Source organism: Stegodyphus dumicola, chromosome 10 (genome assembly GCF_044657685.1).
Source record: "Stegodyphus dumicola isolate Sdum_Otavi_A_Nest chromosome 10, ASM4465768v1".
NCBI lineage: Eukaryota > Metazoa > Arthropoda > Arachnida > Araneae > Eresidae > Stegodyphus > Stegodyphus dumicola.
Window position 1 is genome coordinate 130178624 of NC_140777.1, and position 24149 is coordinate 130202772.

General features: G+C 33.0%; 1 protein-coding gene and 1 long non-coding RNA gene across 7 annotated transcripts in view; one reads left to right on the forward strand and one right to left on the reverse strand.

Annotated features, from left to right (window-relative positions):
- LOC146995103 (uncharacterized) overlaps window positions 1-24149 on the forward strand; it is a 235771-nt gene that overhangs the window by 81407 nt on the left and 130215 nt on the right. The window contains exon 4 of one of the 5 annotated variants that reach the window (XR_015043540.1): window positions 18089-19455. The exons of 3 other annotated variants lie outside the window; for them this stretch is intronic. The gene's annotated coding sequence lies outside the window, so the exon portion shown is untranslated. Of the gene's footprint in view, window positions 1-12735; window positions 14222-18088; window positions 19456-24149 lie in introns of those variants that run through there. One more of the 5 variants, XR_015043541.1, reaches the window with a different exon arrangement.
- Window positions 1-24149, reverse strand: part of LOC146995104 (uncharacterized) — a 95521-nt gene that overhangs the window by 65505 nt on the left and 5867 nt on the right. Inside the window, exons 2-3 of one of the 2 annotated variants that reach the window (XR_015043543.1) lie at window positions 22230-22316; window positions 14601-14637 (exon numbers count right to left, since the gene is read on the reverse strand). This is a non-coding gene — a long non-coding RNA (uncharacterized LOC146995104). The remainder of the gene's footprint in view (window positions 1-14600; window positions 14638-22229; window positions 22317-24149) is intronic. The other variant, XR_015043542.1, reaches the window with a different exon arrangement.

The window sequence follows — 24149 nt, forward strand, 5'->3', positions numbered from 1 at the left end:
GCAGCCATATCGTGGTTCTCTGCTAGCCCCATGATAACTGTGTCAGAGCACATGACTGCCAAGACTTATGTGAACATTTTGGCCGATCAAGTTCATCCCATGGTACAAACTTTGTTCCCCGATGGTGATGGTGTCTTCCAAGATGACAAAGCCCCTGTTCACACAGCTCACATTGTCCAGGACTGGTTTTCTGAGCACGAGGATGAGTTGTCCCATCTCCCCTGGCCACCACAGTCACCAGACCTGAATATTATCGAACCTTTGTGGTCTACATTGGAACGGAAAGTGCGTTCTCGTTATCCACCGCCAACATCGTTATCTGAACTTGCCACCATTTTGCAGGAAGAATGGTATAATATTCCCTTGGCAAACAAACAGGAACTGTATTTATCCATTCCGAGAAGACTGCAAGCTGTTTTGGATGCCAACGGGTTTCCTACCTCATATTAAGCAAAGAAACATGTTTTTTTAAAGGTGTTTCCATATTTTTGTCCAACCCCTGTATGTTTCTCGCATTGTGATAAAACAACAATACCTAGAGTCATCAAACTTTGAATACTGAACATTTCCACCCAAATATGAGCATTTGGAAGCCGAAATTTAGAATTTGTTTAATTCTCGATTTTATATTTTGTAAAACTTTAACAAATTTTTTATTAACAAACTCCACGATTTCAAAGCGAACAACGGCAAGACTGTAAGGAAAAATCATTTTTATCTCCAGAGCGCGAGACTGTGTATTGGAAATTCTAAAGCTATGCCCCGTTTAACATTATTTTGCAATATTGCTGACGAACTGAATTTTATGGTTTAAATGCGAAGAACATGATATTTAATAAGTAAAGGTAACATACAAAATGTTAAAAAAGCGCCCCTTTGGGCGTAATGTAAAATCTGAATGCTTTCAAAATTTTTTTTATTTATATTTATTTGATTTTTTCCCTCACAATTATTATTTGAAAATAATGCTACTACTTAGTAATTTTCTTTCAAATAATAAACAAAAGCAAAAGATCAGATTTTCACTTTGAAGGTAGGCAGTTAAAAATACGACACAAATTTTGCAATCGACTTTTTTTACAACTTGCTAGAAAGAAACCTTCCTTATGGGTGATACTCGTAGGATAAAATAACACTCACTGTAAAAGTTAAATGATACTACCAGATAAAATGAATTTTAAACCATCAATTTACACTGTATTAAGACACACACTTCTTTAATAGCATATATAAGTAAAAGATATTTTTTTGCCCTTATAACACAGAAAAGAGACTTTTCTTCGCGACTTTTTAACCTTTTTCCAATTTGATTCTTTATAGTGAAAGCATATAAACCGTATCCCAAATGATCTAGTTTTCGAAATATTTCTGTTAATTCCCAACAAAAAGTGAATGGTTAATTAAGTGTAATCGCCTTGAATGAGAAGAAATTAATACATTCCAATCAAACATTTTTTTAATGCAGTATTTTATCTGGTCTTTAAAAAATTCTGTATTAAAATGCTGCACAATTAGCTTTCTCTCACACAGAATTTCCCTTTGTTCGCTCTAAGCTTGATCTTTCGACCTGCGAGGAGAGGCCCACTAGCGGCCGAGCGGTAAAAGTTGCTGAACACTGGCAGTTCGGGCGAGGTTCGAATCCTCTAGCTGCATGCACATTCTCGTGGTTTTCCGCACGTGTAATGTGTATACGAGCCAGTTTCCCTTAGAAAGACCTCCACAAAGGCATCCCTTTCCTTAGGCAGATAGCTCTAGTGTGCTTTACCGTAATCTCAATACATCAATCAAAATCAACACCCTGCGGGAAGAAAGACTTCTGTCTGTCTTAGGTTGAAGCATAAACAGAAAACTTGCTGCTTAATATGTTGTGCGACTTTTAAAAAGTTCATACATGGACGATTAAATAATTATAATTTCTGTCTAATCACTTATTTAAGTAAATTACTAATCGAACGTAATCAACTTTTAGCTAACAGTTTATAATTTAATATTTCAAAGACCTTAGCGGGGACAAAGAGCTCTTTACGTTCAAACATAAAGAAAAGGTTTGCTTGTTACGACATGAACCTTTAAAAAGTCTAAACGTAATTTAGTTCTTAATTCTACAAACTGGAAAGGAACTAGATCGAAAGAAAACGCAGCCGATTTTTGTTTTATTCAGGGAGAATTGTTTATTTTTATTGCTTACAAATCTTGAGATATATCATATAAAGTCAAATAATTTCTTACATGGCTTTACCGCTTCTATCATGTTTAGCAACATTCAGTCATATAATCTTAAAAGTCTTCAATTCTGCCAGTTCCTTAATACAATTCATTTCAAATTGTATTTAGCTCACCAGAGGCAAAGCGGAAAAATAGGTGAAAACAGGTAGTTCGAACAGGGTTCATATCCTAGCTGCATCGCAGTTTCGTCGTTTTCTTCACATTTTTGGCTTGGTTTATTTGATTACGGCATAGCACACTACCTCAGTAAGGGCAGTGATACTTTCCTGGAGAAATGTCTAAGGAAAACTGACTCATACCCACGTTATGTATGGGGGAAAAGACGATAACGCCGATGCAGCCAGCCAGTTCGCCCAAAATTGAGTCCAGGTCAAACTACCAGCGTTCAGCGACTTTACTGCTGTACTGCTATGACCCGTTTTTCTCAACTATAAAGTGGCCGGGAGCCAGGAAAGGGGTATTGTCGTGACTTGCGATGTGGCGAATTTTGGTACTTAGTTATTACTTTTGTAACAGACAGCGCCACCACTTTTTCAAGTCATTTCATCACACAGTTGCCATTCGCCAATGTAACAGCCAATTAAAAAATATTCAGAACTACCTTTCAAATTTGCATAATAAGATTTATTCTTATTAAATATTAATATATATATATATATATATATATATATATATATATATATATTGTCTGTTTTGCAAAATATTTATTTCTTGTGCTGTGTTTTATATTACGGATAAGAAAATTTTCAGTGTACGAAAATACAAGTGTGAATTTTTTTTATTAAATTAGCTGGTTTAAGTATTTCACTGAATTATTTGGTATTAATATAACTGAAAGTGAGCTCCTAAATGTGATGGATATAGATAATATCAAGAACTTTACGCATATAGTGAATGAAACACACCCAATTTTGTACTGCTATATTTACTTGTCAAAATCTATTTCAAACGATTTGTTGTAAGCACAGCATTAAAAAGTCTGATATGTAGACCACGACTTCCCTTGCGCGGAATATTAAATTATACGCACATTTTTTTTCTGCATTTCATTGAAACTTATTTCCTCTCTCATTAGAGATAGTTTTCTCTTTCAATTAATTAATTCTCACTTTGCGACAAGACAAAAATACATAAAACCTCAAAATAGCTTTATTAAAAATTGCAAAATATAGAGACTTGAAACACCAAATACAATTAAAACAATTAAAAAAAAACAATTTTTACAATTAAAATTATTGTTTCTACGCAAAAACAAGTAGTTATGCCAGCGACAAGAAGGCAGATTTTTCGGTGCACAAAACTTTTACTTTGGGTCCCACTTGGCAAAAAGACACTAAAAGTGCAGAAACTGAATTCACTATTTCGCTAAGTTTCAAATGCAAACAAATATGGCAGCTATAGTAAAAAAAAATTAGGCTTAGCCGCACTTAAAAAACTTTTAAATAGCTAATAATTCTACAACTATTGCATGCAGATTAACTAAAGGCATAAGAACTTTAACTGGGAGATAAGAACAACATAATTCAATCATTTTTAAAGCAAAACATGCACAATTTACCAATATATAAAAATTAATTTTAAAAAAAACTGAGCTCACGCAGCTGAGTTACAAAGTGGGTATATTTGCTTATTTATACACTTTTGGTGCAGCCGAATCCAACCAAAAAGGTAGGTGCACAACTACATGTTATATCATATACAAAATTTCAACGTTTTGAGTCTACTCGTTTTTGATTTATGCGAGCTACATACTTACATACGTACATCTAGACATCACAAAAAAATCTGTCCTGAATCCATTTTAAATCCTTTTTGCAAACCGTTTTGGGAAAAAGAGTCCTTTATTCTGTTCTTACCTACAGATGTCATGCAAAAACATCGTTCATTGTATCTGATAGCAGTTAATATATGGGTATTTTCATTGAAATATGATACCCGAAAATTTTCATGGCTGCGACACTTCTTACAAAAGTACAACTTACTTCGTTTGATTTACTTACAACTTACTTCGTTCACTGTCTGTCTCATTATTTACAACTTACTTCGTACAAGGAAGTAAAAAAGCGAGTTCTCAAATATCAGTAAATAATTAATTTTATTCCTTTTGTTCTTTCATATTATAATAGTTTATCATTTATCAGTACAAAAACTGAGGTAATTAAAAAATTAACTTTTTAGATATTTTTAGTATTTTTTCATTAACGTTATAAGGTATTTTCTCCCTCCTTTCTGCATGCCTTCGTGGTGTAACCGTAGCACACTCGGCGCGTATTCGAGAGGTGCAGGTTCAAGTTCCGGCGACTCCTTTGCACATTTTTCACAGCTCCTTTAAAATAACCTAATGACTCTACAGTGGCACTCGAACTAAAATGTTGTGAACGATGATTCTTCACAACCAGGATTTAACGATCGGGTTTCCTAATTTCCATTTGCCCTTTAAAAGGGATAATGTATTTTCTCTCTCCTTCCAGTATGCCTTTGTGGTGTGACGGTTAGCACACTAGGCGCGTATTCGAGAGGTTCAGGTTCGAGTCCTGGCAAAAGGCATTGCTCATTTTCAAAAATACCTCTCGGCGTATTATAAAAAAATAACCTAATAGATTCTAAAACGTAATTAATGAAAATCATTTCAACCCAAAATAGGATTTGCGTTAGTGAATTTTAGTTAAGAATAGTGGCTCCCCAACTATTCTGAATATTATTGGAATAATTTAAAGATTAAATCCGATAGTATCTTAAGATGGTTTTGCAATCAGAAAACAAACTCATATTGATTCATCCTTATTTTCTTTACAAATGCCGAATATCTGTTTGCAAGTCTAATCTGTTTTCAAATCAAATGCCGAATATCTGTTTTCTATTTGAACTTGATCAAATAGTGTGTTAGTGTTTAATTCAAAAGATAATATTATGCATTGATTAACATTTCCTCTAACTTCTTTTTAACTAAGGTTGCCTATGAGCAACCCCTTTAATTCTGACTCGCAGCTTTTATTTTTAGGTCAGGATATGAATGTAATGTTAAGGCCAGGATATGAACGTCGGAAGGTTAAGGATATGAACCTTTAAACAATAGGATTTCTTTTGAAGCACAGCGGCATGACAATGATCAATAATCTTAGCATCACTAAGAATAATTTTCTGGGTTCTCATACTGAAATTTTCCCAGAGTATTAAAAGTTGTAAATGAAAACGTAAGCATATTATAAAGGAAAATGTAGCCGAAAAATGCTGTGACTGCTATTTAACTCTAAAGAGGGGTTATCAAAGAGAAAATGAGAATTAATATTGATTAAAATTGCATTTTAGGTAATTATTACTGATTATAATAGACTGCAATGTTTGAATATGAATTCTTTGAATATTTTTTTAAAAAATTATGATTGCGAAAATAGAAAAATAGTTTCTTGGATTGATTCCTTTCTCACAGAAGCCAGATGAATTCTGTTTTACTTAATGAAAACTAAAATTTATTTGCATATTAATCTGTCCTCTGTGAGCACTTTATTTCAGTGATCTCTATTAATCTGCCATTTGTTTTTCTTAATTTAAATGCTTCAAGAATAATTAGAAAAGGACCTAATTCTCTTCTTGCCTTTAAATTCTTCATTTGTAAAACTGCATTTTCAGCTATAATCATGTGAAATAATTCTCTAAATATAATTCAGTGCAGAAAAAATAAGATATATAAACAGCTTGCAAATGGGATCACCACTTAGATTCTGTTTTAGAAATATGATGAAGCTTACGAAAAATCTAGGAAGCGAAGTAATTCCGTACAATATTTTATAATTTTTTATCAATGATCAACCTGTAAATATAATTTATCGACATGCAAATATAATTTAATAATTTAATGTGTACGTATATGTTACCGTGAAACACCGAAATTGGAGAATATCGACTTTCACCGGAGAATGACAACATTTACCACATACATCGGTGAAAGATCGAATATTGCATTACATTCTTGTACATTCGGACCCTCACCGGTGTTATGTCGACAATCACAGATATGCTCTGGTGTAGGTCGAAAAGAGAGTTCATAAGAAGTCATAATAGTTTAAGTTGTTGCAATAAATAAGATTTGAGTCACATAATTTAGTAAGCTTTTTATTACTATTATTTTATTTTCTCATTTAGAACGCACTGTATAATTAAGTAAGTTTTTAACTTCTATTATTTTCCTTTCTCATTTTCAATGTACTGTGTGTTTTAAGTTCTTATTTTAAGTCTCAAGTGCTTTTTTTCGTGACTGAATTACGGAGAAGAAATATATTCTTATATGTTCAACATTCACCGGTGAAAGTCGACATTCTCCAGATTTCGGTATTTCACCATAACATATGTTCTACATGTAAATATTATAATATATATATGCATGTATATGTGAGGAGAAGGTTCATTAGCGTCTGAGTGGTAAAGCCGCTAAACAGTGATAGTTCGGTCCGGAGTTTGCATTCCAGTGAACGGAATGGCTGTATGGGCGTTTACGCTCCCCGGGGAAAGCGATTAGAAATACGATTTGTATGCGATTGAAATGCGATATTAATGTGCAAAATTGATATAATTTTGAATATTTGTTTCACCTGTTCATTCGTGCTTTCCCAGTGCTCGGGTACCTTGGCAAGGTCGGGGGGCTCCCTCTCCAAGGAGGGTCGAAAGCCTGAGCAAAAGTGCCTACTACTTACTGACTTGGTGTGAACCCCAGGGTACCAGGTCGGTCTACAGACCCAGTGCATCTTATTTAAATAAGCGTTGAATAACTCTACCTACATCAAAATGAGTTCTAAAGACATTCTCAAAGAAGGACAGGCATATATTGCCACCTTAGAGACAATATTGACAAATAAAGCTTCTGGCATAAACAAGGCAGTAGCCGCTGATATTCGACATCAATTTCAATTGATGTTCAACCTTCTAACTGAACAGTGTGTCGAGATGGCACACATGGAAGGACAAATTCATCAAACGCCAAACATTAAAGACTCTTATGCGGACGTACTTAAACGTCCAGCTCGTGACCGATCCAAAACATGGAGAAAACCAGATAAACAACATGTCACTATTTTATACCCCACAAATGAAGGGGATAAACCAGACAACATCAGAAAGAAGCTCTTAAAAACTATTGATCCCACAAAGCTCCACATTGGAGTGAAAAGACTTAAAAATGAGGCAAAAGGTGGTCTCTTAATAGAGACCAATAAAGCGGAAGACATAGAGACGCTAGAAAATGAAATAAATACTGTACCAGAACTTAAAAAGGACCTACAAATTGTTCGTCCTACACGTAGGCTTCCTAAAATTATAATATATGATATTCCAAGGGACTTGACTAAGGAAGAACTTAAGGAAGCCATTTTAGCCCAAAACGAAGGCATCGATGGTGATGGCCTACAGGTTAAATTTCCTATCAAGCATAAGAACGGAAATCATTGGGTTTGTGAAACCTCACCGGAGGTTTTCAAACACTTACTAAGTTACGCAAACTGTGCGTTAATTGGGAACGTTTCAATTTAAGAGAATACATCAGACCAACGCAGTGTTTTAAATGCTGCCAATACCGACATATTTCTAAACAATGCCAAACAGAAGAGGCATGTGGACATTGTGGAGAAGTGGGACATTCCCACAAAAATTGTGACAATAACTACCAAAGATGTATTCATTGTGCAGAAAGAAATGCGAATAGTGATAAGCACCTTGACGAGCAGCACTCAAGTTTCTGAAAAGACTGTCCTAGCAGACAGCTAGAAATTGAAGATCTTCGAAGAAAAATCAATTATGGCTAGAGAACTTATTCAAAATATAAAAGCGTTGCAAATTAATTTAGCGAGATCACATGTCGCAACAGCACAACTAAAGACTTGTATCTTTGAATACGACTTGATTTTTATTCAAGAACCATACTGTATCAATGACAAGCCGTCTGGCTTTCCGACTCAAACATTTTTTCTCCAAATGACCACCCCAAAACAGCCACAGTGGTGGTTAACCCACGACTTACGGTTCTGAATACTTACGCTTCTTCTACTTTAAATGTTATTACATTAAAGATTGAACATAGGACAATAACCATTTTTAACTGTTATACTCAACCTATAACGGACTTAACAGATTTAACTACTCTGTTAAACTTAGCTGAACGTTACTTTGACGATCAACATGATCTTCTTCTCCTTGGCGACTTAAACGCGAAAAGTGTGCTCTGGGGCTCCCCCTTCAAGGATCCCAGAAAACGCACACTTAGAGAATTCTTAACAATGCATAGACTGGCTGTTGAAAACGATCCGGATGGTCCCCCTACCTACAACTGCACAAGGGGAAAGAGCTGGATTGATATTACAGCTTCCAGATCAATCTCTTCCACGTCTTTCATTCATAATTGGAAAGTTATGGACTGTATCACTTTAAGTGATCATTGTTATATCTCTTTTGAAATTACGTATCAACATTCTAGCTCAACTCAAAGAGTCAAATATAAACTTACACAAATGGATTGGCTCTTACTGAAGGCAAAAATTGGTCACTTTTTTGGTTCAATGGAATCTTACTTGCCTAAAGATACAGTTGATCTTAATCAACTTATAATTAAGTGGACTCAGAAAATACAGGAATACTGTGACTTGGCAACCCACACCAAGGGAAAATATGTTAAAACTCAACACAAAGGTGTCCCTTGGTGGACCCCGGAACTCTCAATATTACGAAAAAGAATCCTCGCTTTGAGAAAGCGTTATCACAAATGTATTCATGATGACGAACTAAGTGCACACTATAAGCAAGTCTATGAAAAAGACCTTGCTCTCTATAAAAGAAAGCTTATGCAAGCCAAAAGAACAACCTGGAAAAGATATCTGGAGCGTCTAAGTCCTAGTTCACCCTTCGGGGTACACTATGACATTGCTAAGGGGACTATGCAATCCCCTCTACAATTAAAAGCGTTACTCAAACCAGATAAAACCAAGACTTCCACAATAGAAGAAACTATACGTTTCCTAATGGATTACCACTTTCCTAAAGATATAATCAGCGAAGACACGGAGTTTCATACGACAATTCGTAACAACTTAAGGAATCCATATAATTCAATAAATGATGTTCCGTTTACGATTCCAGAAGTGGAAAATGCTATCAAATCCCTCAATCCAGGCAAAGCACCTGGAATGGACAATATACCTAAAGAAATTATAGCTGAAGTTTTCTATGCTAACCCACAATTACAAGTAGCGTTACTTAATGAACTCTTCCGTCGAGGAATATTTCCTAACTGCTGGAAGACAGCGAAATTAGTATTATTCTCAAAAGAAGGAAAAAATGGTGAGCTTCCTGATGCTTACCGCCCTATTTGCTTGCTTAACGCATGGAGTAAAGTCTATGATAAATTAATCACTAACAGATTGACTTATTTCTTAGTATCGAATTCCAAATTAAGTGAACAACAATATGGCTTCACGGCGGGAAAATGCTCAGCAGATGCCATCAAGGACAACATAGTCTCACAAATAGAAGCAAACCGACGTAATAATAATTACACCAATGTTATCTCTTTGGATATCAAGAGTGCATTCAACAATATTTGGTGGCCGTTCCTACTACAGGAACTCCGCAATCTGGGATGTCCTCTAAATATTTATAAAGTTATTGAAAGTTTATTGGATAATAGACATATAATCTATGAAATAAATAATGTTCAATGCACTGCCGGCAATGAAAAAGCCGACGAGCTAGCCAAACAAGGGATTTACTCGAACACGTACCTAGACTGCAAGATCCCTATGAGTAATAGCATCAGGACGACAAAGATGAAAGCTCTCGATCTATGGCAAAGACAATGGAACGATGAAGAAACAGGACGACAAACGTTCACACTTCTACCGAATGTTTCGGAGAAACGGCATTTCAGTGATTTTTTTTAAATCAAGTTATCACTAATCACGGAGCCTTTCCGATTTATATTAACAGATTCAAACTAAAGGAATCTACATGCAAGTGTCAATGTGGTAGTGAATCCGCAGATGCACTTCATATGATTATAGACTGTTCCAGTGTATCAACAAAACGTAGAGAAATTTTCAAACAAAATATAACTTTAGAAACTCTAAAACAACTAATTAAGAACGACAAGGGACGATCTTTGTTATCAAGTTTTATGGAATACATATACCATAATGAATCAGATCTGTACTTATAAATTGATTGTATTATATAATATTATTGTACTTATATTGGAATACTCATATCACAATGAATTAGATCTGTACTTGTAAATTCAATCGTATCATGTAATATCTTTGTACTTTTATTTGCCATGTTATTAATCATTTAATTATTGTAATACTTAATATTGATTCTTTACTTTGTTCTTCCTATCATTCTATGTTGCATTGTATAACTCAATTTATGTTCAAAAAATAATTTGTTTTGTAAATATAAAAACATGCTATGTAATGTATTTTTTCAATAAAGACGTTGGCGAGGCCAACACATCTCCTAGTCAGAAGACCTCAAAATTCTAACTAGGTCTTTCAAAAATTCTAATTGGCATTATTTGATCTTTGCTCCAAAATTGAAAATTTCCTTAGCCTATTGGCTCTGGTGATACTTCTGCTTAAGAAGTGCGGACCAGACAATCCATTTTCATGTTGTATGGGCGTTTACGTGGTTTTCCCCATGTATAACGCATATACGATCCAGTTTTGCTTAGAAAGTCCTCTACAGAGGCATCCTTACCCTTAGGCAGATAGCCGTCGAGTGCTTTGCTATATTTAAATAAACCACAACAAACCATATAAGTAATTTAAAAATCGCTTTATTTTATATATGCTTATAAAATGTATATATATGTGTGTGTGTATGCGTAATTAAAAATTTTCTAATTGCTTCAGAACCTAACATTTATATTGATATTATATACATATACATACATTAATGAACATTGTATATTTGAGATTTTTTTCTTTGATATTTTATACCTGGTAGAGACATTAGGTATTTTTTTCCGGAATCAGGCAAAATGAAAATTAACAGAGCCTTCGCCGGGAATCGAACCACGGACCTCTGACAATACCGGCTCAGCGTGCAGAACCACTACACCATGAAGGGATGCTAGGAAGGCACGAGAAATACCTTACATACTCCCCTTTTGAAAGGGCGACTGAGGTTTTTAGGGGACCCAATCGCCAAATCCTGGGCGCAGAGAATCCTCATGAAACACCCTTTTAGTTCGGGCGCCACTTTAGAGACATTAGGTATTTTTTTCTGGAAGCAGGCAAGATGAAAAATTAACAACGCCTTTGCTGGGAATCGAACCACGGACCTCTGACAATACCGGCTCAGCATGCAGAACCACTATACCACGAAGGGATGCTAGGAAGGCGGGAGAAATACCTTATAACCTTGTTCTTTATTTTGTTGCATTTATTTATGCCTATATACATACATATAAAAAAAACATAATAATAGGCTAAAAATTAAAAGCAAAATTTTTAAACCCGTCCTGCACTATAGATATGTGTGTATTGGACGGCAGAATTTAGGGAAGTTGAAATTTTTAGAATTTGGGAAAGCACCGAGTGTCAAAATTAAGGGATGAGAAGTATTTATGATTTAGGGAAAGCACTGGGATCCAAAGTTTAGGCATGGTTAAAATTTAGAACTTACAAAAGCGCTTTGCAGCAGAATTTAGGACCTGTAGAGGCGATACCAGGCGGTTTCAAGCGCCAGCCCTAGATAAAGTCTTAAGTATATATGTGGGAGTTTATTTATTCAGGACTCATATTAGTTTGAAGCATGTGCAAGAAATAAACGTAGGTATAGTAAAAAACTAAACTATTACAATTCAGGCTTAATTCAGAACGCTATAGGAGCAAGACAAAATTTAGCGAAACCACTTGGGTTTCGTTGCCAATCTTGTGATACATAGACAATAACGTATAACACACGCTATTAAGTTAGGCTAAAATTATCATTACTGATTCTAAGGCATTTTAAATTAATGTAGCAGACTGCGCTGCTCCCTGACCTTCTAATTTGACCCAGTTTATTAATTTTCGCAGACTGTTATTATTACAGAAATTTTATAAAAACTAAGCTTGAACTTTCGATTATGTCGAAAAGAGTTTCCAATTCTGGAGTTACAAAAGGGATCTACAAAGCGAAACCATGTTTAGAAGTCCATTAAACAAAATGTGGAATTGCTGCAAAAAATGCATACAGGCATATTCGTCTTAAAATTATGTGAGGAGTATGGCATTGGAAAGTCCACTGTATATGACACAAGAAAAAAGAAAAAGGAACTTTTTGAATTTTTTGTGGGAGCATCTTAAACAACTTGCATTGAACGAAATGTTTAATAAAGTAAACAAATATTAAGCTTTCTTTTGTAAATTTTGATACCCTTTAGATCATAATTGTTCTTTATTTCATAAATTACAATTTCATAATTTTAATTGTATAATTTCTGCATGCCATCTTACCAGATTTAAATTGATGATCTATTATTAGGGGGACCAAAAAGTAATGTCGTTTCTACGCATGTCGACAACAACGATAGACAACAACATGCTAAGGGCAGAAGTGGACGCAAATCAATGTCAAACAATCGAGGAACTGTCAAACACTCTTAACCAACCTTGGTCGACCAAAAACATTTAAAGCAGAATGGAAAAATAAGCAAAGCAGGTGTTTGAGTCCCCCATAATCTGTCCGAAGAGAACAAGGCCAACCTATCCATCACACGCAATGTATTGCTTCAACGGCACCATACAGAACCATTTTTTGATCGCTTGATTAGTGGAGACAGAAAAATAAATCCTATATGATAATCCAAAACTCAAAAGGCAGTTTTAATAGGGGTTACAAAGGGTTTACATCCCGAAAAGGCACTTCTGGGTATTTGGTGGAGTATTCGTGGAATTGTTCATTTTGAATTGCTGAAATCTGGAAAAACTGTTAATGTAGACCTTTATTCTGAACAATTGGATCTAGTGAACCAATCTTTAATTGGAAAATATCCGGCGATTGTCAACGGAAAAGGCGTCATTCTGCAACACGACTGTGCAAGACGAACACTGGAAAAACATAATGAATTGGGGTGGGAGGTACTGCCTCACCCACCATATTCGCCCGATATCGCACCCTCGGATTTCCATTTATTCCAATCCCTACAACATTTTCTTAGTAACAAAAAATTTCAAAATTTTGATGATGTCCAAAATGCCATCTTGAGATATTTTACTCAAAAACCAATTGATTTTTATTGATCTGGGATTGAAATCTGCATACTAGATGGCAAAAGGTTGCTGATAACGAGGGTGATTATATTATTGCTTAAAAATAAAAACTTGTTACAAATTTATTTGTTTGAATTTAATGTAAGAAAGCAACATTACTTTACAGCCCCCCACAGGATTTGGAAATATCCCAAATCCGGAATCGGCTAGTGCGGATTTCGAACTTTGTACTGTATTTATTAATACTATATGAAGAGATACTTTTTTAAATTATAAAAAATATTGCTTAAATTTTTAATGCATTTTATTCTCACTTTTTTGAAGTGTTTGTAAGAGTAAATTTTTAATTTTGCAATGTTATTGTCTGTTATTTTACTTCAATATTTATAATTAAATTTTATATACAACAAAATTTATTTTGTAGATTTCAAAATTGTGCATCATATACATATTTAATACTTCTAAATATGTCAAACAATACATAAAAAGTATTATAAATTAAACATGCTTATCTTCTACTACAGAAATGTTTAACAGCAACAAAATTTAATTATAAGATTTTTCTTTTCTTTCATGTTTGCAGCAAATGCAAGAAATAAAAATAATTCTGAAGATGTTTTTTATGTTGAAAGGTATCTAGTGGCATTAACTGCATAAGATACTTTTAAGCAAGTTGTAGCTTATATTTAAAAGAGTCGCTGATATTATCATCCAAGCCTCATATTTTCAAACTACAGTAAATTTTTTTATAAACATGAGGTTTAGAATAATCACTTTCCTAAAAATCAAATAATGACACAAACATCAAGTTCTTAGGAGCCTGAATTAATCAGAATCACAGAAATTCAGTGGTTATGTAGAAATTATCCACAGCAGGACAACTCAGAAAGTTCTGGGGACAAGTAAAACATGCACCAAAAATTTTGGAATCATTTGCCATGATCTTTATTAAATAAATTTAAGATGATTTCTGAAAATAAAAATTCAACTTTTTTTTAAATTAAATACTGGAAAGCACTTTCCTGTTTTCTCACATGTGCTTAAAATTCTAATTTAGAATGCAGTTGTCAAGAACTGAATTTATTGCCTATGAAAAAATATTTCATTTTCAGATTAGATATAAAAGAATTTTTTTACCTCAGTAGTACATAGAGACTTCAAACTGCAAAATGTCCTGCAAAAAAGAAATAAAAATGCATTTCAATAGTCAGTACATAACAGAATATGCTATACAATATTTACATATAAGTTGCTTCAAAGGACTAAACTGGGAAGTAAATTTCTTCTGAAATTTAAGATGAATATGAAGAAGGTATACAATAAATAATTATGAAACTAAATTGAAGACCTTTAACTAAGAATTTAAACATGCTGCTAATTAATGTATACAGAATCATAGCCTTTAGTGCAGTAATAAGGAATAGCAAATGTAATAAACAGTAACTCTTTAATCAACACTAAGAAAACTGCTGAAACTGAACATAAAACACTAAGTTAATAATTTCAGAAACAGTTACAAAAAAATAATTGTTTAAAATCTTTACATATAACAACATAACACTGTTGGGCATAATAACAATTCAGCCTTTTAGGGCATAGTACATGCAGCAGAAAAGGTTTGAGATGGCACACAATTTGCTCTCAGTTCAGTTTTATATCCCTTTGGCCAGTGAAGGCAAACTCATTAGTCAACAGAGTCAATTATCAACAGTTCAGCACTGTATTTATTAATACTTGTATTCTCTTTTCAAGTATCTTCTTCCATTCATTCTCTGCATATGTCCAAACCATCTTATACCTTTCTCAACACTACATCTTTTTTCGCTCCACAACACTCCCTAAAATTAACTCAATATTTCAGTTTTTAAGTCTTAGTTAAACTATATATATATGTCGAATAAAACTTGATATTATACTTAATAACGATACTATTTTATTGATAAAAGAGAATTGCAATATATTGAAAAACTTGAATCGCAATAATGACTAACAAAACACTAATGTAAACAATGGCCTTGCATCTTCTTGAAAAGTTTGCATTTTGTATGTTGTTTTTCATTTTAAGCCTTATTACAAGTTTTCATGAATAAGATGACTTCTCTATTTACTCTTGACAAAAAGTTCATGCTTGAAAATTATTGATCGTATGAATATGTAGACTCGAATAAGAAAAACATCAAACGTTAGTTTTTTAAGCTGATTACATGAGTCGGGAATAATATTATTCCACATGTTTTCCTTCTCCAGATTACTTGTGCTGTGAACTAAGCACACATTTATTTTTCTCCAATGTTTCTACATCAGCACTTAAAATGTTCAAATTTCAAGTTTCATAATTTTTTTTTTTTTTTTAAATTCAGCAATTGATTTCAGAGTTGCCAATGTGAATATTAAACAGAGAAATGCAATTCTGTTGCACTAGTATTAAGAGGTTTTTTAACAAAGGCTTTGCTGATTCAGAATTCCTGAAACCTGCTGAGAAAAACTTCTGTCATAAAACTGTTGTTTTGAAATGGCAAATGTCAATATTAGATCTATTTTCTTGAGAATGTTTCAACAGGCTTGGAAAGTGAACCAAAGTTTCTGTTTCAAAAATCTTGAGCAGAAAGAGATAATTTGCTTTCAAATGAAATAACTTCTTCCAACATCAGAAAAATTGTGTTTCCTCTTCCCTATAGGAGGTTCGAATCCCGCGAACGGGCTGGCTGCATGGGCGTTTTCGTGGTTTTCCCCATGTGTAACGTGTTAAAAACGAGCCAGTTTCCCTTAGAAAGTCCTCCACGAAGGCATCCCTCCTCTTAGGCAGATAGCCCTCGAGGCTTTGCCATAATCACACACACACACACACACCTCTTCCCTATAGTTTTTTGATTAAGCTGATTTAGATGAGATGTAACGTCTACCATAAAATAAAATTTTTGGATCTACTGATCATTCATTAGTTCTGGATTATAAACACTCATTTCAAGGAGTAATGCTTTAACTTCTGTTAATAAGGATGCAAAACATTTCAAAACATTTCCTCTTGATAACCAACGCACTTTATTATTCAGCAGAAGATCTGAGTACTCGCTCTCCATTTCAACTAAAAATTCTTTAAACTGGCGATGATTAAAAGCTGTAGTAATAATGAGGTTAACAATAATATAATTATGAATTCCATAACTTTGCAAATTTCTTCTGGAAATGTCGAGCACAAAGCGCTTCTTGATGAATGATACAATGGTAAGTAAGATCTTGTCACTGATTTTTCCTTTCAAAATAATAACAAAAACGTTTCTTACCCCGGTCATTCTTTTCGCCCTGTTTGTTGCAACTGAGACAAGTTTATCGAGATTTGGTGATCTACCAGGAGACCAGAAGAAAAAGCAGAGTTGGCAGCTGTGGTTTATAAATATAAAAAACTATTTTTATTCGAATCCTGGTATATACCAACATTTTCTGTACTTTTTTTGGTTTAATTTATAAAGTAAGTTCAAAAGCAATCTAAATAAATATATATATGCATTTTTCAAGTACTGAAAAGGAAGGGCATGATGGGAATGATCTTCTAGCAATGGTGAAAGGGGTGGAATAGGGCAAAATAGGTTGAGAACCACAATGTTAGATCTTTTAAGTATTAGTTAAAAAAAAAATAAGTTTGAAGCTTTACACGGCATTTAATTATTATTAAATGAAATTTGTTTACATCTAATTAGAATTTCGGAACACTTCCGCAAAGAACCCGGCAAATGTAAACATCGCCAACTTTCGCGATAATAGTTCAAACCTGGTAATCCGGCAGATTCAACCTATTCGCTTGTAAGAAGGTTGCAACCATTCCTCTAACGTTCATTTTGTTGAATTATCACCGTCATTGTTCGCATTTGCCAATTTAAATTATTCTTCACTTATTTATTATTATTTTTTTTTGTATTTTCACGTTATTATTTATGAACTTTTAACAAATAGATAGAAATATTTTCATATAATAAAGGAAGTTTTCGGTGACAGATGCTAGTTTGTGGAAGAAAATATGGCGGGAGAGGGGTTAATGATAATTGGTAACATGGCTGTTAACGTAGCGTTAAGCACACAGAATCATGAGGTTTCCAACCGATAAAATATTTTGACTTCATCACCTGCCAAAATATGCATTTTAAATAATTAATTAAGTAATGTTTTTATTATTGGTATGGTCATCTAAAATTATGAGAAAAACAATATTTATGGCTTAAAACTTTAACCAGATAATATATTGTTAATGCTTTTCCAACAATAACATTTGAGAAGATTTCAGGTGTGACACACAAAGAGATGATTAAACTGAAATAAAAAGTATTATTGATTCTCTAAAATGACAGAATAGTTTTATGGATACTCAAAGTCATCAAAATTAGCAAACCACTACTTGTGTAATGAATCCAAGTGCAAATGACTCTTCAAAAGTTTTATTAACAATGCTACTGAATAGAATTTCAATACTGAAAATTATTGGCACTGTCAAATATACTATGAAAGACAGGCAGTTGTTTCAACATAAAATGCTTTAAACTGTTTACAAGTAAATTGATAAAAATAACATTGAAAAACTGTTTATGTAAAATGGATGTATTAAAAGTCATGCATTCATTAATTTATTACAGGCACATGGCTCTTATTGAACTAAGACTGTCACTGAATGATTGTTTGGAATCGACATTTCTTGCTGTCTGAAACCTACTTCACCTATGATGTAAATATGCAGTTGTGGTTCTCACTGACATAAAGTTTAGCCACTCCTGATCGATTATATATGTCTACTGTATTTATACCTATTATACTAATTATCAGATACAATTTTGAGAATATCAACAAGCAAAACACTTAAAAATTTAAAAAAGACACTTGTAGTAGAAATATTAATATTCTATATGAATTATGGAAAGTACATGTAATGAATAATACCATGACCAAACACTTAAAAAAAAGAATAGATTAAGTATTTCCTACCTCGATACTTGAGAAAGCAATCCTGTTACACAACACATAGTTAACTTTTGATTACATGATATTACATATTACATATTTAGTCCTACGAGTGGTTAAGAAGGCTGAATAGTGGTAGTTCAATCTCGGCTCAAATCCTGAAAAACGAGCTGGTTGTGCAGGTTATTTTTTTCGTATGTGTTTTGTGAATTTTGTGACATTTTCGTGGTTTTCCATGAGCCTATTTACCCTAGAAAATATTCACAAAAGCATGCCTTTTTCAGCTAGCTCTCACATGCTTTGTATATTGAATTAAGTACACACAAACCCTTCTTAATTTTAAAATGATAAAGTTATTAAGTTCACATTACATGCAACGAAGCTTTTTACAAGCCAGGATACTTTCTTTAACAATTACAGTGCTAATTAGTGCTGTACTTCTCAGTTATATGTGAAATAACATCTCAGTGTCACTGCTTGTGACACATTTGTTTCACTTAAGTCTTCTTATGCAGTCATAAGCATGAAATAAACAAAACAATAACATTTGAGAAGATTTCAGGTGTGACACACAAAGAGATGATTAAACTGAAATAAAAAGTATTATTGATTCTCTAAAATGACAGAATAGTTTTATGGATACTCAAAAACTCATGGTTATGCATGAAAAACCTAATCCATACATCCTTGGTGACTGATATTAACATAGCTTTTATGCTGCATTTGTGAACTACGCGGTTAAATTGAGTGAAATTGTGACTAAATTTCAGAAGACTTATAAAATTATGGTGTGAAAATTTAAATGTGAAATTAAAATCAAGGATACATTGGACAGAACAATCAAAAAAGAAATGTTGTCCATAAATATATTAATAATAATTAATGATAAAATGGACATTTAAAATATTCATATAATAAATATATACAATTAGTGTAATTAAAATAAATATATGCATTTAAAAATGATCTAACTTGGACCATATTTGCAATTTTTGTAATGTTATTAAATATGGACTTTAAATAAAATTTTTAACAGCATACATCATTTGGGTTTGTTTAAATTATGGAAAAGCATGGGAGAGATATCTGCCTAAAAGAAAAGATGCCTTCAAGGAGGTCTTTCTGAAGGACACTGGTTTGAATCCACGTTACATATTGGGAATACCATGAAAACAATCATACAACTTGCCCATTAGCTTGGCTAACTAAACTACCAGAGTTCAGTCACTTTACTGTTTAGCTGCTGATGAGCTGTATATCAGTTGCAAAGCAGTGCACAAAAAATGATATATTCCTTGGTTCTCGTTATGAGTTACACAGGGTTCATAGCCACATTTTAGTTAAAAAAATAAGCACTTTTCAAGCACATTTTAAGAAAAAAAATAAGCACCTGTCTAATGACATTATACACAACTGCATAACCTTAATTAGACTTGTAATTTAAAATATGAGAAATGCAGTATTTATTAAGAGAGAATAAGCATTACCTCAACCATGGAAAATAATTACTTTTTTTTTTCCCTTTAAATTTTAAATAACAGTTCAATTTACAGAACTAGTTTACAATGAGAGAAAAAAAAAAAAAAAAAAAACTATGCAGAACTAAACTATATTACAAGATTTAATGATGAAATTTCAGTTCAAAATAGAGAAAATAAATAATAATAAGGCATATTTATTGTATTTGCTTGGAACCTAATAATAAATACAATTTATTTTTCCACTCATATTAATATTTAAATAATTTAAATCTAAATTCTGAATATTTTCTAAATTTTCATTGTATATCAGTTTTCTCTTAACAGATATTGCAAGCAAAGTAATTTAAGTAAAAAAGAGGAACATTTCTGAAATCAGAAGACAGAAATTTGCTTCATGCAGTCATCCTTTAACAGTAAAAGCTTAACTAAGCCGCATACTTGGAAACTGGCGAATATTCGGACAGTTGAGCGTAACTTGAAAAAGAGGAGCGGAGGGAGGGGGGGTTGACTGTAGCCACTTTTTAGATTTTTCCGCTAAATAAATGCTTTTGACATTTTGATATGTGAATCATATAAAAATAAACCAATGGAACTGAAAAATATTCTGCTTAGCAAGCACAGTAAAACTCTTTTAAGTGTTCATAAACAAATCTCAAACAGAACATCAAAATTAATTAATTAATTATCTCTGCGAAATATCGCAAACGTTATTGCACAATACGTGTGCCATAATTCTTCCCTACGTGATATTACGCAATCGGAATCAACAGCTGCTGAAATTGGGAGAATAAAGAACTAAATATGAGTAACTGGGGTGTTTTTCATTCTAATTTTCAACAGACGGCGTTAAATTTCCGCAATAGAATCATTCTTCGCTTGGGTTGGTAGACCACAGAACTTTTAGTCCTATTCAATCCAGATTGGAAAGTGACAAAAAAAAAAAAAAAAGTCCGTTGCTTGTTTTGCAGCGAACTTGTAACAGTTTCAATATTTGAGATTTTGCGGAGAAAGGGGAGAACCTCCCAATCTTCGCACTATATAATGTATTGGCCAAAAAAAATTAAATTATTTTGACTATTCGATTACTTTCCCTTTATTTAAGCCATTCCGAGTATTATTCCTAAAACGCTGTGTTAAAATACAACCATTTTTGGAAGTTTACTATACTTCAGCAGTTACTGCAACTGTTATTATAAACATTCATACATATACTCATAATATAAGCATAATGATCATAATAAACACAAATATGAACTGAGCGGAACGAGAATGCAAATTATTAAGATCTGGATAGAAATTTAAACGTGTATAGTATTTGGGTGAGAGGAAAAGAATGCCGAATGTACCGAAATTTTCTACTGCTTTCGCAATTCTTTGACCAATATAACGACGGGCACCTGTCTGTACTCTTTGTGCGCACCAAAGGTTATGTTAATGCAGAGAAAGGGGGAAAAGCTATTTCCGGGAGTATGATTCACCACCTGACATTCAATATTAAGAAAAGTTGTTTATTTAGTTTCGGCTTTGGTAGGGGGAAAATAGCGCGTTCATTAAAAAAAAAGCACTAAAAGCAAAAAATAAGCACTAAAAACAAAAAAATAAGGGCTTTAAAGAAAAAGTAAGCACCTATAAGGGCCTTTATATTTTATTTTCAAATATAAGGACTTATAAGCACTTATAAGGACCGCTATGAACCCTGGTTACATGCAAAAAAGCAAGTCTTAATAAAAATCGATATGCCAAATGTAAAGTTAATATGTTGGTTTTTTCGTGCAATACATGAACATATACATAAAATTTAAAAAAATAAGTCAGAGCAGAATATAATTTATTACTAAAAAAACTTTTATGTAATCAGTTGCAATTAAGTTTCTATTTAAATGAGAATATCTATTCATTTCATTTATGCGATCATAATGGATTTTCAATCGTAGTTTTGGAAGTACTTTAAAATTATGCAATGAAGATATTAATCGTAAATTCACAATTTCTTTAGAAACTGCACTGTTAAAAACATAAATATTTTGGAATTTTATAATACTGAAAGATATTCAAAGACAGATCTCAATTTTCCCAAGAAATTGCCAAGAAAAAGGGTCATTATTACAAAGCTCAATATTACATGATTTTTCTACTTCCATTAAGCTTTACATATTGTTTTCTGTGCTAACTTGAATTAAATACAAATTTATTTTCGTGCATCGTGTTTAACCAGTTAATTTTGAATTTTCACTTTCGTATGCTTAATATATTGTTTTCTCTGCTAACGTGAATTTATGTTACTTATTCTTTAATTACTTTGATTATATTCTTTAAATATCATGTTTACGCGGCTTACTTCCATGTGTTTTAATATCTCATAACCAACGCCCATCAACCATAGGTGAACTTGGCGAGTAAAACAGCAACGGCGCCAACGGGTTCTCTGTGGATGAAAATTCAGAATTTCTAAATCAATCAAACACATTCATGAAAACAAGCAATTTCAAAAGTCATTATAATAACAGTAATCAAGAAAGCATAAAGTTACCAGCAAGAAATCTCTAACAAAGTTAAAGATCATCCATATAATCCAATTGCTATATTAATCAAAATAAATAAGAAATTCAGTACAAAGTCTGAAATCCAGACGTCCATTATCCGAAATGATCTAAAATCCGGACCTCAAAACCACCAACAACATTTTTCTCCTAAGTTTTACGCATGCACATTTGATTCCACCCCCCTCCGAGCATAATAAAACATCTGGAGTGTGCCAATTCTTAATTTCACTTTGACACTAAATGAAATACATTGTTATTGAAGAAACAAAACTTTTAGCATAAATATGTACGATCAGGATCAGTAACTTGGTTTCATTCCTGCGTATCCGCTTTATGGTACACATCTCAAACTGAAACATTCCACATAGATACATCATTGATCTGACGCCAACCTTGGGAATCATTATTTATTATACTTTCCTTTCATCACCGCATGTTTATCAAAACATGACGACTTCAGTAATGACTCATGTAGCGATGCCTAAACAATTTTTGGTACTTTTCCGTTTTGCCGGCGCAAGCGATAAAGTCGCCAATAATGGTACAATCGATGCCAAAAGGAATATTCTCGCTGGTAACCTTTTACGCCTCATTTTCAAAACAAGTCGCAGCTTTTTCTTATCAGATTGATTGGTTTTTTCAATACTGGCATATAATTACATAGAATTTTTATCAGATAGTTCAGTTTTATGTCTAAGGCCATTTTCAGTAGTTAAGTCAATTAGGATGCAATCACAGCTCTTACCCGAAGCCGAAAATATAGAAAAGGTAAAGTCAAGGGTTAAATTCATCAATTTTAATAAGGATACATTAGCGAAGTAAAGCACTGCAGTTTTACATAATTTCTAAGTAAGCTATTCGTACGAATTGAAATATTTCTTGCATTTAAACTTGTGTTCCAAATTAAGATTTAACTTGAAATTAATGTAGATAATTACTGAGAGCATTAGATTTTTGTAGAGTAGTTTACGTGAGATGAGATAGCTTGGGGTCACATGATATAAACCGGCGAATTAGGATTTTGAACCATGAAAGCATAGTAAATTCTTAAATTAATGTCTTTTTACAAATTTATTGTCTTTATTTATCGGCTTTTTATAAAGTTTTAAGTGATATTAAAATGTTTATGCCTTCAAAAAATGAATTCTTAGAACTAAGATTTTTTTAATATTTTTTATGTGTATACTGTCTGTTGTCGCCAATAAAGTCTGCTTGGCGAGATTTGCGCCGGCGAAACGGAAAAGTACCCAATTTTTCTTGTTAGTAATTGAATAATAAAGGTGTATGGTAACCTTATATGTTGACATTACGCTTGGCGATGATTACAGATTTAAGTTAAATGTGCTAAAAAAATGTTTACGAGGAAACATTTACCAAACATTTCTTTCCATGTGATAAAAATAGATTTTGTTGATGATACTCATAGACTCAAAGATTAAATTTATGGCTATTTGAATTAAGAATAATTGATTTGTTATTCACATAAACCCAGAACCAGCACCAGGGCTCGTATGGCTGCAGAGACTCGGAGAATTTAGGACCCACAGAGACTGCATCAGGCGGTAAGATATCTAGCGCCGGCCTTCAATAAGGCTGAAATATATGTGGGAATTTATTTATTCAGAACTCTAATAAGCCTTAAGCACGTGAAAGAAATAGACATAAGTATGATAAATAACAAAACTAATATAATTCAGGCATAATTGTCTCAGTGC